Source organism: Diuraphis noxia, unplaced genomic scaffold (genome assembly GCF_037042655.1).
Source record: "Diuraphis noxia isolate RWA-SAM2 unplaced genomic scaffold, SU_Dnox_SAM2 contig0010, whole genome shotgun sequence".
In the NCBI taxonomy this organism is placed as follows: domain Eukaryota; kingdom Metazoa; phylum Arthropoda; class Insecta; order Hemiptera; family Aphididae; genus Diuraphis; species Diuraphis noxia.
This window is the reverse complement of record NW_028301720.1, coordinates 56,694-72,953: the sequence shown is the minus strand read 5'-3', so window position 1 is coordinate 72,953 and position 16,260 is coordinate 56,694.

The window sequence follows — 16,260 nt, the reverse complement described above, 5'->3', positions numbered from 1 at the left end:
TATAAAAAGTATGATTAGTTCAATACAAATGACTTTAAACGATATTTTGCGGAATTATCACCATTTTTACCAAATTTTTTCCCAAATTTTTTTTCTATTTTTTATATTCACCCAAATGTATTGTAAATACGTGTTTTAGATGTAAAATAATGTGAACTTAACGATAAAAATATAAAAAGTATGATTAGTTCAATACAAATGACTTTAAACGATATTTAGCGGAATTATCACCATTTTTTCCCAATTTTTTTTTCTATTTTTTGTATTCACCCAAATGTATTGTAAACACGTGTTTTAGATGTAAAATAATGTGAACTTAACGTTAAAAATATAAAAAGTATGATTAGTTCAATACAAATGACTTTAAACGATATTTAGCGGAATTATCACCATTTTTTACCAAATTTTTTTTCTATTTTTTGTATTCACCCAAATGTATTGTAAACACGTTTTTTAGATGTAAAATAATGTGAACTTAACGTTAAAAATATAAAAAGTATGATTAGTTTAATAGAAATGACTTAAGACGATATTTAGCGGATTCATCACCTGTATTTCAAAATTTTTTTACGACCTTTTATATTCACTCAAATGTATTGTAAAGACGTGTTTTAGGTGTAAAATTATGTGAACTTAACGATAAAAATATAAAAAGTATGATTAGTTCAATACAAATGACTTTAAACGATATTTAGCGGAATTATCACCATTTTTTACCAAATTTTTTTTCTATTTTTTGTATTCACCCAAATGTATTGTAAACACGATTTTTAGATGTAAAATAATGTGAACTTAACGTTAAAAATATAAAAAGTATGATTAGTTTAATAGAAATGACTTAAGACGATATTTAGCGGATTCATCACCTGTATTTCAAAATTTTTTTACGACCTTTTATATTCACCCAAATGTATTGTAAAGACGTGTTTTAGATGTAAAATTATGTGAACTTAACGATAAAAATATAAAAAGTATGATTAGTTCAATACAAATGACTTTAAACGATATTTAGCGGAATTATCACCATTTTTTCCAAATTTTTTCCCAAATTTTTTTTCTATTTTTTGTATTCACCCAAATGTATTGTAAATACGTGTTTTAGATGTAAAATAATGTGAACTTAACGATAAAAATATAAAAAGTATGATTAGTTCAATACAAATGACTTTAAACGATATTTAGCGGAATTATCACCATTTTTTCCCAAATTTTTTTTCTATTTTTTGTATTCACCCAAATGTATTGTAAACACGTGTTTTAGATGTAAAATAATGTGAACTTAACGTTAAAAATATAAAAAGTATGATTAGTTTAATAGAAATGACTTTAAACGATATTTAGCGGAATTATCACCATTTTTTACCCAATTTTTTCCCAAATTTTTTTTCTATTTTTTGTATTCACCCAAATGTATTGTAAACACGTGTTTTAGATGTAAAATAATGTGAACTTAACGTTAAAAATATAAAAAGTATGATTAGTTTAATAGAAATGACTTAAGACGATATTTAGCGGATTCATCACCTGTATTTCAAAATTTTTTTACGACCTTTTATATTCACCCAAATGTATTGTAAATACGTGTTTTAGATGTAAAATAATGTGAACTTAACGATAAAAATATAAAAAGTATGATTAGTTCAATACAAATGACTTTAAACGATATTTAGCGGAATTATCACCATTTTTTCCCAAATTTTTTTTCTATTTTTTGTATTCACCCAAATGTATTGTAAACACGTGTTTTAGATGTAAAATAATGTGAACTTAACGTTAAAAATATAAAAAGTATGATTAGTTTAATAGAAATGACTTTAAACGATATTTAGCGGAATTATCACCATTTTTTACCCAATTTTTTCCCAAATTTTTTTTCTATTTTTTGTATTCACCCAAATGTATTGTAAACACGTGTTTTAGATGTAAAATAATGTGAACTTAACGTTAAAAATATAAAAAGTATGATTAGTTTAATAGAAATGACTTAAGACGATATTTAGCGGATTCATCACCTGTATTTCAAAATTTTTTTACGACCTTTTATATTCACCCAAATGTATTGTAAAGACGTGTTTTAGATGTAAAATTATGTGAACTTAACGATAAAAATATAAAAAGTATGATTAGTTCAATACAAATGACTTTCAACGATATTTAGCGGAATTATCACCATTTTTTACCAAATTTTTTTTCTATTTTTTGTATTCACCCAAATGTATTGTAAACACGTTTTTTAGATGTAAAATAATGTGAACTTAACGTTAAAAATATAAAAAGTATGATTAGTTTAATAGAAATGACTTAAGACGATATTTAGCGGATTCATCACCTGTATTTCAAAATTTTTTTACGACCTTTTATATTCACCCAAATGTATTGTAAAGACGTGTTTTAGATGTAAAATTATGTGAACTTAACGATAAAAATATAAAAAGTATGATTAGTTCAATACAAATGACTTTAAACGATATTTAGCGGAATTATCACCATTTTTTCCAAATTTTTTCCCAAATTTTTTTTCTATTTTTTGTATTCACCCAAATGTATTGTAAATACGTGTTTTAGATGTAAAATAAAGTGAACTTAACGATAAAAATATAAAAAGTATGATTAGTTCAATACAAATGACTTTAAACGATATTTTGCGGAATTATCACCATTTTTACCAAATTTTTTCCCAAATTTTTTTTCTATTTTTTATATTCACCCAAATGTATTGTAAATACGTGTTTTAGATGTAAAATAATGTGAACTTAACGATAAAAATATAAAAAGTATGATTAGTTCAATACAAATGACTTTAAACGATATTTAGCGGAATTATCACCATTTTTTCCCAATTTTTTTTTCTATTTTTTGTATTCACCCAAATGTATTGTAAACACGTGTTTTAGATGTAAAATAATGTGAACTTAACGTTAAAAATATAAAAAGTATGATTAGTTCAATACAAATGACTTTAAACGATATTTAGCGGAATTATCACCATTTTTTACCAAATTTTTTTTCTATTTTTTGTATTCACCCAAATGTATTGTAAACACGTTTTTTAGATGTAAAATAATGTGAACTTAACGTTAAAAATATAAAAAGTATGATTAGTTTAATAGAAATGACTTAAGACGATATTTAGCGGATTCATCACCTGTATTTCAAAATTTTTTTACGACCTTTTATATTCACTCAAATGTATTGTAAAGACGTGTTTTAGATGTAAAATTATGTGAACTTAACGATAAAAATATAAAAAGTATGATTAGTTCAATACAAATGACTTTAAACGATATTTAGCGGAATTATCACCATTTTTTACCAAATTTTTTCCCAAATTTTTTATCTATTTTTTGTATTCACCCAAATGTATTGTAAATACGTGTTTTAGATGTAAAATAATGTGAACTTAACGATAAAAATATAAAAAGTATGATTAGTTTAATAGAAATGACTTAAGACGATATTTAGCGGATACATCACCTGTATTTCAAAATTTTTTTACGACCTTTTATATTCACCCAAATGTATTGTAAATACGTGTTTTAGATGTAAAATAATGTGAACTTAACGATAAAAATATAAAAAGTATGATTAGTTCAATACAAATGACTTTAAACGATATTTAGCGGAATTATCACCATTTTTTACCAAATTTTTTTTCTATTTTTTGTATTCACCCAAATGTATTGTAAACACGTTTTTTAGATGTAAAATAATGTGAACTTAACGTTAAAAATATAAAAAGTATGATTAGTTTAATAGAAATGACTTAAGACGATATTTAGCGGATTCATCACCTGTATTTCTAAATTTTTTTACGACCTTTTATATTCACCCAAATGTATTGTAAATACGTGTTTTAGATGTAAAATAATGTGAACTTAACGTTAAAAATATAAAAAGTATGATTAGTTTAATAGAAATGACTTAAGACGATATTTAGCGGAATTATCACCATTTTTTCCCAAATTTTTTTTCTATTTTTTGTATTCACCCAAATGTATTGTAAACACGTGTTTTAGATGTAAAATAATGTGAACTTAACGTTAAAAATATAAAAAGTATGATTAGTTTAATAGAAATGACTTTAAACGATATTTAGCGGAATTATCACCATTTTTTACCCAATTTTTTCCCAAATTTTTTTTCTATTTTTTGTATTCACCCAAATGTATTGTAAACACGTGTTTTAGATGTAAAATAATGTGAACTTAACGTTAAAAATATAAAAAGTATGATTAGTTTAATAGAAATGACTTAAGACGATATTTAGCGGATTCATCACCTGTATTTCAAAATTTTTTTACGACCTTTTATATTCACCCAAATGTATTGTAAAGACGTGTTTTAGATGTAAAATAATGTGAACTTAACGATAAAAATATAAAAAGTATGATTAGTTCAATACAAATGACTTTAAACGATATTTAGCGGAATTATCACCATTTTTTACCAAATTTTTTTTCTATTTTTTGTATTCACCCAAATGTATTGTAAACACGATTTTTAGATGTAAAATAATGTGAACTTAACGTTAAAAATATAAAAAGTATGATTAGTTTAATAGAAATGACTTAAGACGATATTTAGCGGATTCATCACCTGTATTTCAAAATTTTTTTACGACCTTTTATATTCACCCAAATGTATTGTAAAGACGTGTTTTAGATGTAAAATTATGTGAACTTAACGATAAAAATATAAAAAGTATGATTAGTTCAATACAAATGACTTTAAACGATATTTAGCGGAATTATCACCATTTTTTCCAAATTTTTTCCCAAATTTTTTTTCTATTTTTTGTATTCACCCAAATGTATTGTAAATACGTGTTTTAGATGTAAAATAATGTGAACTTAACGATAAAAATATAAAAAGTATGATTAGTTCAATACAAATGACTTTAAACGATATTTAGCGGAATTATCACCATTTTTTCCCAAATTTTTTTTCTATTTTTTGTATTCACCCAAATGTATTGTAAACACGTGTTTTAGATGTAAAATAATGTGAACTTAACGTTAAAAATATAAAAAGTATGATTAGTTTAATAGAAATGACTTTAAACGATATTTAGCGGAATTATCACCATTTTTTACCCAATTTTTTCCCAAATTTTTTTTCTATTTTTTGTATTCACCCAAATGTATTGTAAACACGTGTTTTAGATGTAAAATAATGTGAACTTAACGTTAAAAATATAAAAAGTATGATTAGTTTAATAGAAATGACTTAAGACGATATTTAGCGGATTCATCACCTGTATTTCAAAATTTTTTTACGACCTTTTATATTCACCCAAATGTATTGTAAATACGTGTTTTAGATGTAAAATAATGTGAACTTAACGATAAAAATATAAAAAGTATGATTAGTTCAATACAAATGACTTTAAACGATATTTAGCGGAATTATCACCATTTTTTCCCAAATTTTTTTTCTATTTTTTGTATTCACCCAAATGTATTGTAAACACGTGTTTTAGATGTAAAATAATGTGAACTTAACGTTAAAAATATAAAAAGTATGATTAGTTTAATAGAAATGACTTTAAACGATATTTAGCGGAATTATCACCATTTTTTACCCAATTTTTTCCCAAATTTTTTTTCTATTTTTTGTATTCACCCAAATGTATTGTAAACACGTGTTTTAGATGTAAAATAATGTGAACTTAACGTTAAAAATATAAAAAGTATGATTAGTTTAATAGAAATGACTTAAGACGATATTTAGCGGATTCATCACCTGTATTTCAAAATTTTTTTACGACCTTTTATATTCACCCAAATGTATTGTAAAGACGTGTTTTAGATGTAAAATTATGTGAACTTAACGATAAAAATATAAAAAGTATGATTAGTTCAATACAAATGACTTTAAACGATATTTAGCGGAATTATCACCATTTTTTACCAAATTTTTTTTCTATTTTTTGTATTCACCCAAATGTATTGTAAACACGTTTTTTAGATGTAAAATAATGTGAACTTAACGTTAAAAATATAAAAAGTATGATTAGTTTAATAGAAATGACTTAAGACGATATTTAGCGGATTCATCACCTGTATTTCAAAATTTTTTTACGACCTTTTATATTCACCCAAATGTATTGTAAAGACGTGTTTTAGATGTAAAATTATGTGAACTTAACGATAAAAATATAAAAAGTATGATTAGTTCAATACAAATGACTTTAAACGATATTTAGCGGAATTATCACCATTTTTTCCAAATTTTTTCCCAAATTTTTTTTCTATTTTTTGTATTCACCCAAATGTATTGTAAATACGTGTTTTAGATGTAAAATAAAGTGAACTTAACGATAAAAATATAAAAAGTATGATTAGTTCAATACAAATGACTTTAAACGATATTTTGCGGAATTATCACCATTTTTACCAAATTTTTTCCCAAATTTTTTTTCTATTTTTTATATTCACCCAAATGTATTGTAAATACGTGTTTTAGATGTAAAATAATGTGAACTTAACGATAAAAATATAAAAAGTATGATTAGTTCAATACAAATGACTTTAAACGATATTTAGCGGAATTATCACCATTTTTTCCCAATTTTTTTTTCTATTTTTTGTATTCACCCAAATGTATTGTAAACACGTGTTTTAGATGTAAAATAATGTGAACTTAACGTTAAAAATATAAAAAGTATGATTAGTTCAATACAAATGACTTTAAACGATATTTAGCGGAATTATCACCATTTTTTACCAAATTTTTTTTCTATTTTTTGTATTCACCCAAATGTATTGTAAACACGTTTTTTAGATGTAAAATAATGTGAACTTAACGTTAAAAATATAAAAAGTATGATTAGTTTAATAGAAATGACTTAAGACGATATTTAGCGGATTCATCACCTGTATTTCAAAATTTTTTTACGACCTTTTATATTCACTCAAATGTATTGTAAAGACGTGTTTTAGATGTAAAATTATGTGAACTTAACGATAAAAATATAAAAAGTATGATTAGTTCAATACAAATGACTTTAAACGATATTTAGCGGAATTATCACCATTTTTTACCAAATTTTTTCCCAAATTTTTTATCTATTTTTTGTATTCACCCAAATGTATTGTAAATACGTGTTTTAGATGTAAAATAATGTGAACTTAACGATAAAAATATAAAAAGTATGATTAGTTTAATAGAAATGACTTAAGACGATATTTAGCGGATTCATCACCTGTATTTCAAAATTTTTTTACGACCTTTTATATTCACCCAAATGTATTGTAAATACGTGTTTTAGATGTAAAATAATGTGAACTTAACGATAAAAATATAAAAAGTATAATTAGTTCAATACAAATGACTTTAAACGATATTTAGCGGAATTATCACCATTTTTTCCCAAATTTTTTTTCTATTTTTTGTATTCACCCAAATGTATTGTAAACACGTGTTTTAGATGTAAAATAATGTGAACTTAACGTTAAAAATATAAAAAGTATGATTAGTTTAATAGAAATGACTTTAAACGATATTTAGCGGAATTATCACCATTTTTTACCCAATTTTTTCCCAAATTTTTTTTCTATTTTTTGTATTCACCCAAATGTATTGTAAACACGTGTTTTAGATGTAAAATAATGTGAACTTAACGTTAAAAATATAAAAAGTATGATTAGTTTAATAGAAATGACTTAAGACGATATTTAGCGGATTCATCACCTGTATTTCAAAATTTTTTTACGACCTTTTATATTCACCCAAATGTATTGTAAAGACGTGTTTTAGATGTAAAATTATGTGAACTTAACGATAAAAATATAAAAAGTATGATTAGTTCAATACAAATGACTTTAAACGATATTTAGCGGAATTATCACCATTTTTTACCAAATTTTTTTTCTATTTTTTGTATTCACCCAAATGTATTGTAAACACGTTTTTTAGATGTAAAATAATGTGAACTTAACGTTAAAAATATAAAAAGTATGATTAGTTTAATAGAAATGACTTAAGACGATATTTAGCGGATTCATCACCTGTATTTCAAAATTTTTTTACGACCTTTTATATTCACCCAAATGTATTGTAAAGACGTGTTTTAGATGTAAAATTATGTGAACTTAACGATAAAAATATAAAAAGTATGATTAGTTCAATACAAATGACTTTAAACGATATTTAGCGGAATTATCACCATTTTTTCCAAATTTTTTCCCAAATTTTTTTTCTATTTTTTGTATTCACCCAAATGTATTGTAAATACGTGTTTTAGATGTAAAATAAAGTGAACTTAACGATAAAAATATAAAAAGTATGATTAGTTCAATACAAATGACTTTAAACGATATTTTGCGGAATTATCACCATTTTTACCAAATTTTTTCCCAAATTTTTTTTCTATTTTTTATATTCACCCAAATGTATTGTAAATACGTGTTTTAGATGTAAAATAATGTGAACTTAACGATAAAAATATAAAAAGTATGATTAGTTCAATACAAATGACTTTAAACGATATTTAGCGGAATTATCACCATTTTTTCCCAATTTTTTTTTCTATTTTTTGTATTCACCCAAATGTATTGTAAACACGTGTTTTAGATGTAAAATAATGTGAACTTAACGTTAAAAATATAAAAAGTACGATTAGTTCAATACAAATGACTTTAAACGATATTTAGCGGAATTATCACCATTTTTTACCAAATTTTTTTTCTATTTTTTGTATTCACCCAAATGTATTGTAAACACGTTTTTTAGATGTAAAATAATGTGAACTTAACGTTAAAAATATAAAAAGTATGATTAGTTTAATAGAAATGACTTAAGACGATATTTAGCGGATTCATCACCTGTATTTCAAAATTTTTTTACGACCTTTTATATTCACTCAAATGTATTGTAAAGACGTGTTTTAGATGTAAAATTATGTGAACTTAACGATAAAAATATAAAAAGTATGATTAGTTCAATACAAATGACTTTAAACGATATTTAGCGGAATTATCACCATTTTTTACCAAATTTTTTCCCAAATTTTTTATCTATTTTTTGTATTCACCCAAATGTATTGTAAATACGTGTTTTAGATGTAAAATAATGTGAACTTAACGATAAAAATATAAAAAGTATGATTAGTTTAATAGAAATGACTTAAGACGATATTTAGCGGATTCATCACCTGTATTTCAAAATTTTTTTACGACCTTTTATATTCACCCAAATGTATTGTAAATACGTGTTTTAGATGTAAAATAATGTGAACTTAACGATAAAAATATAAAAAGTATAATTAGTTCAATACAAATGACTTTAAACGATATTTAGCGGAATTATCACCATTTTTTCCCAAATTTTTTTTCTATTTTTTGTATTCACCCAAATGTATTGTAAACACGTGTTTTAGATGTAAAATAATGTGAACTTAACGTTAAAAATATAAAAAGTATGATTAGTTTAATAGAAATGACTTTAAACGATATTTAGCGGAATTATCACCATTTTTTACCCAATTTTTTCCCAAATTTTTTTTCTATTTTTTGTATTCACCCAAATGTATTGTAAACACGTGTTTTAGATGTAAAATAATGTGAACTTAACGTTAAAAATATAAAAAGTATGATTAGTTTAATAGAAATGACTTAAGACGATATTTAGCGGATTCATCACCTGTATTTCAAAATTTTTTTACGACCTTTTATATTCACCCAAATGTATTGTAAATACGTGTTTTAGATGTAAAATAATGTGAACTTAACGATAAAAATATAAAAAGTATGATTAGTTCAATACAAATGACTTTAAACGATATTTAGCGGAATTATCACCATTTTTTACCAAATTTTTTCCCAAATTTTTTATCTATTTTTTGTATTCACCCAAATGTATTGTAAATACGTGTTTTAGATGTAAAATAATGTGAACTTAACGATAAAAATATAAAAAGTATGATTAGTTTAATAGAAATGACTTAAGACGATATTTAGCGGATTCATCACCTGTATTTCAAAATTTTTTTACGACCTTTTATATTCACCCAAATGTATTGTAAATACGTGTTTTAGATGTAAAATAATGTGAACTTAACGATAAAAATATAAAAAGTATAATTAGTTCAATACAAATGACTTTAAACGATATTTAGCGGAATTATCACCATTTTTTCCCAAATTTTTTTTCTATTTTTTGTATTCACCCAAATGTATTGTAAACACGTGTTTTAGATGTAAAATAATGTGAACTTAACGTTAAAAATATAAAAAGTATGATTAGTTTAATAGAAATGACTTTAAACGATATTTAGCGGAATTATCACCATTTTTTACCCAATTTTTTCCCAAATTTTTTTTCTATTTTTTGTATTCACCCAAATGTATTGTAAACACGTGTTTTAGATGTAAAATAATGTGAACTTAACGTTAAAAATATAAAAAGTATGATTAGTTTAATAGAAATGACTTAAGACGATATTTAGCGGATTCATCACCTGTATTTCAAAATTTTTTTACGACCTTTTATATTCACCCAAATGTATTGTAAATACGTGTTTTAGATGTAAAATAATGTGAACTTAACGATAAAAATATAAAAAGTATGATTAGTTCAATACAAATGACTTTAAACGATATTTAGCGGAATTATCACCATTTTTTACCAAATTTTTTCCCAAATTTTTTTTCTATTTTTTATATTCACCCAAATGTATTGTAAATACGTGTTTTAGATGTAAAATAATGTGAACTTAACGATAAAAATATAAAAAGTATGATTAGTTCAATACAAATGACTTTAAACGATATTTAGCGGAATTATCACCATTTTTTACCAAATTTTTTTTCTATTTTTTGTATTCACCCAAATGTATTGTAAACACGTTTTTTAGATGTAAAATAATGTGAACTTAACGTTAAAAATATAAAAAGTATGATTAGTTTAATAGAAATGACTTAAAACGATATTTAGCGGATTCATCACCTGTATTTCAAAATTTTTTTACGACCTTTTATATTCACCCAAATGTATTGTAAATACGTGTTTTAGATGTAAAATAATGTGAACTTAACGATAAAAATATAAAAAGTATGATTAGTTCAATACAAATGACTGTAAACGATATTTAGCGGAATTATCACCATTTATTACCCAATTTTTTCCCAAATTTTTTTTCTATTTTTTGTATTCACCCAAATGTATTGTAAACACGTGTTTTAGATGTAAAATAATGTGAACTTAACGTTAAAAATATAAAAAGTATGATTAGTTTAATAGAAATGACTTAAGACGATATTTAGCGGATTCATCACCTGTATTTCAAAATTTTTTTACGACCTTTTATATTCACCCAAATGTATTGTAAAGACGTGTTTTAGATGTAAAATTGTGTGAACTTAACGATAAAAATATAAAAAGTATGATTAGTTCAATACAAATGACTTTAAACGATATTTAGCGGAATTATCACCATTTTTTACCAAATTTTTTCCCAAATTTTTTTTCTATTTTTTGTATTCACCCAAATGTATTGTAAATACGTGTTTTAGATGTAAAATAATGTGAACTTAACGATAAAAATATAAAAAGTATGATTAGTTCAATACAAATGACTTTAAACGATATTTAGCGGAATTATCACCATTTTTTACCAAAATTTTTTTCTATTTTTTGTATTCACCCAAATGTATTGTAAACACGTTTTTTAGATGTAAAATAATGTGAACTTAACGTTAAAAATATAAAAAGTATGATTAGTTTAATAGAAATGACTTAAGACGATATTTAGCGGATTCATCACCTGTATTTCAAAATTTTTTTACGACCTTTTATATTCACCCAAATGTATTGTAAAGACGTGTTTTAGATGTAAAATAATGTGAACTTAACGTTAAAAATATAAAAAGTATGATTAGTTCAATACAAATGACTTTAAACGATATTTAGCGGAATTATCACCATTTTTTACCCAATTTTTTTTCTATTTTTTGAATTCACCCAAATGTATTGTAAACACGTGTTTTAGATGTAAAATAATGTGAACTTAACGTTAAAAATATAAAAAGTATGATTAGTTTAATAGAAATGACTTAAGACGATATTTAGCGGATTCATCACCTGCATTTCAAAATTTTTTTACGACCTTTTATATTCACCCAAATGTATTGTAAAGACGTGTTTTAGATGTAAAATTATGTGAACTTAACGATAAAAATATAAAAAGTATGATTAGTTCAATACAAATGACTTTAAACGATATTTAGCGGAATTATCACCATTTTTTACCCAATTTTTTTTCTATTTTTTGTATTCACCCAAATGTATTGTAAACACGTGTTTTAGATGTAAAATAATGTGAACTTAACGTTAAAAATATAAAAAGTATGATTAGTTTAATAGAAATGACTTAAGACGATATTTAGCGGATTCATCACCTGTATTTCAAAATTTTTTTACGACCTTTTATATTCACCCAAATGTATTGTAAAGACGTGTTTTAGATGTAAAATTATGTGAACTTAACGATAAAAATATAAAAAGTATGATTAGTTCAATACAAATGACTTTAAACGATATTTAGCGGAATTATCACCATTTTTTACCAAATTTTTTCCCAAATTTTTTATCTATTTTTTGTATTCACCAAATGTATTGTAAATACGTGTTTTAGATGTAAAATAATGTGAACATAACGATAAAAATATAAAAAGTATGATTAGTTCAATACAAATGACTGTAAACGATATTTAGCGGAATTATCACCATTTATTACCCAATTTTTTTTCTATTTTTTGTATTCACCCAAATGTATTGTAAACACGTGTTTTAGATGTAAAATAATGTGAACTTAACGTTAAAAATATAAAAAGTATGATTAGTTTAATAGAAATGACTTAAGACGATATTTAGCGGATTCATCACCTGTATTTCAAAATTTTTTTACGACCTTTTATATTCACCCAAATGTATTGTAAAGACGTGTTTTAGATGTAAAGTTATGTGAACTTAACGATAAAAATATAAAAAGTATGATTAGTTCAATACAAATGACTTTAAACGATATTTAGCGGAATTATCACCATTTTTTACCAAATTTTTTCCCAAATTTTTTTTTTATTTTTTGTATTCACCCAAATGTATTGTAAATACGTGTTTTAGATGTAAAATAATGTGAACTTAACGTTAAAAATATAAAAAGTATGATTAGTTTAATAGAAATGACTTAAGACGATATTTAGCGGATTCATCACCTGTATTTCAAAATTTTTTTACGACCTTTTATATTCACCCAAATGTATTGTAAATACGTGTTTTAGATGTAAAATAATGTGAACTTAACGATAAAAATATAAAAAGTATGATTAGTTCAATACAAATGACTTTAAACGATATTTAGCGGAATTATCACCATTTTTTACCAAATTTTTTTTCTATTTTTTGTATTCACCCAAATGTATTGTAAACACGTTTTTTAGATGTAAAATAATGTGAACTTAACGTTAAAAATATAAAAAGTATGATTAGTTTAATAGAAATGACTTAAGACGATATTTAGCGGATTCATCACCTGTATTTCAAAATTTTTTTACGACCTTTTTTATTCACCCAAATGTATTGTAAAGACGTGTTTTAGATGTAAAATTATGTGAACGTAACGATAAAAATATAAAAAGTATGATTAGTTCAATACAAATGACTTTAAACGATATTTAGCGGAATTATCACCATTTTTTACCAAATTTTTTCCCAAATTTTTTTTCTATTTTTTTTATTCACCCAAATGTATTGTAAATACGTGTTTTAGATGTAAAATAATGTGAACATAACGATAAAAATATAAAAAGTATGATTAGTTCAATACAAATGACTGTAAACGATATTTAGCGGAATTATCACCATTTATTACCCAATTTTTTCCCAAATTTTTTTTCTATTTTTTGTATTCACCCAAATGTATTGTAAACACGTGTTTTAGATGTAAAATAATGTGAACTTAACGTTAAAAATATAAAAAGTATGATTAGTTTAATAGAAATGACTTAAGACGATATTTAGCGGATTCATCACCTGTATTTCAAAATTTTTTTACGACCTTTTATATTCACCCAAATGTATTGTAAAGACGTGTTTTAGATGTAAAATTATGTGAACTTAACGATAAAAATATAAAAAGTATGATTAGTTCAATACAAATGACTTTAAACGATATTTAGCGGAATTATCACCATTTTTTACCAAATTTTTTCCCAAATTTTTTTTCTATTTTTTGTATTCACCCAAATGTATTGTAAATACGTGTTTTAGATGTAAAATAATGTGAACTTAACGATAAAAATATAAAAAGTATGATTAGTTCAATACAAATGACTTTAAACGATATTTAGCGGAATTATCACCATTTTTTACCAAAATTTTTTTCTATTTTTTGTATTCACCCAAATGTATTGTAAACACGTTTTTTAGATGTAAAATAATGTGAACTTAACGTTAAAAATATAAAATGTATGATTAGTTTAATAGAAATGACTTAAGACGATATTTAGCGGATTCATCACCTGTATTTCAAAATTTTTTTACGACCTTTTATATTCACCCAAATGTATTGTAAAGACGTGTTTTAGATGTAAAATTATGTGAACTTAACGATAAAAATATAAAAAGTATGATTAGTTCAATACAAATGACTTTAAACGATATTTAGCGGAATTATCACCATTTTTTACCCAATTTTTTTTCTATTTTTTGTATTCACCCAAATGTATTGTAAACACGTGTTTTAGATGTAAAATAATGTGAACTTAACGTTAAAAATATAAAAAGTATGATTAGTTTAATAGAAATGACTTAAGACGATATTTAGCGGAATTATCACCATTTTTTACCAAATTTTTTCCCAAATTTTTTATCTATTTTTTGTATTCACCCAAATGTATTGTAAATACGTGTTTTAGATGTAAAATAATGTGAACATAACGATAAAAATATAAAAAGTATGATTAGTTCAATACAAATGACTGTAAACGATATTTAGCGGAATTATCACCATTTATTACCCAATTTTTTCCCAAATTTTTTTTCTATTTTTTGTATTCACCCAAATGTATTGTAAACACGTGTTTTAGATGTAAAATAATGTGAACTTAACGTTAAAAATATAAAAAGTATGATTAGTTTAATAGAAATGACTTAAGACGATATTTAGCGGATTCATCACCTGTATTTCAAAATTTTTTTACGACCTTTTATATTCACCCAAATGTATTGTAAAGACGTGTTTTAGATGTAAAATTATGTGAACTTAACGATAAAAATATAAAAAGTATGATTAGTTCAATACAAATGACTTTAAACGATATTTACGGGAATTATCACCATTTTTTACCAAATTTTTTCCCAAATTTTTTTTCTATTTTTTGTATTCACCCAAATGTATTGTAAATACGTGTTTTAGATGTAAAATAATGTGAACTTAACGATAAAAATATAAAAAGTATGATTAGTTCAATACAAATGACTTTAAACGATATTTAGCGGAATTATCACCATTTTTTACCAAAATTTTTTTCTATTTTTTGTATTCACCCAAATGTATTGTAAACACGTTTTTTAGATGTAAAATAATGTGAACTTAACGTTAAAAATATAAAAAGTATGATTAGTTTAATAGAAATGACTTAAGACGATATTTAGCGGATTCATCACCTGTATTTCAAAATTTTTTTACGACATTTTATATTCACCCAAATGTATTGTAAAGACGTGTTTTAGATGTAAAATTATGTGAACTTAACGATAAAAATATAAAAAGTATGATTAGTTCAATACAAATGACTTTAAACGATATTTAGCGGAATTATCACCATTTTTTACCCAATTTTTTTTCTATTTTTTGTATTCACCCAAATGTATTGTAAACACGTGTTTTAGATGTAAAATAATGTGAACTTAACGTTAAAAATATAAAAAGTATGATTAGTTTAATAGAAATGACTTAAGACGATATTTAGCGGATTCATCACCTGTATTTCAAAATTTTTTTACGACCTTTTATATTCACCCAAATGTATTGTAAAGACATGTTTTAGATGTAAAATTATGTGAACTTAACGATAAAAATATAAAAAGTATGATTAGTTCAATACAAATGACTTTAAACGATATTTAGCGGAATTATCACCATTTTTTACCAAATTTTTTCCCAAATTTTTTTTCTATTTTTTGTATTCACCCAAATGTATTGTAAATACGTGTTTTAGATGTAAAATAATGTGAACTTAACGATAAAAATATAAAAAG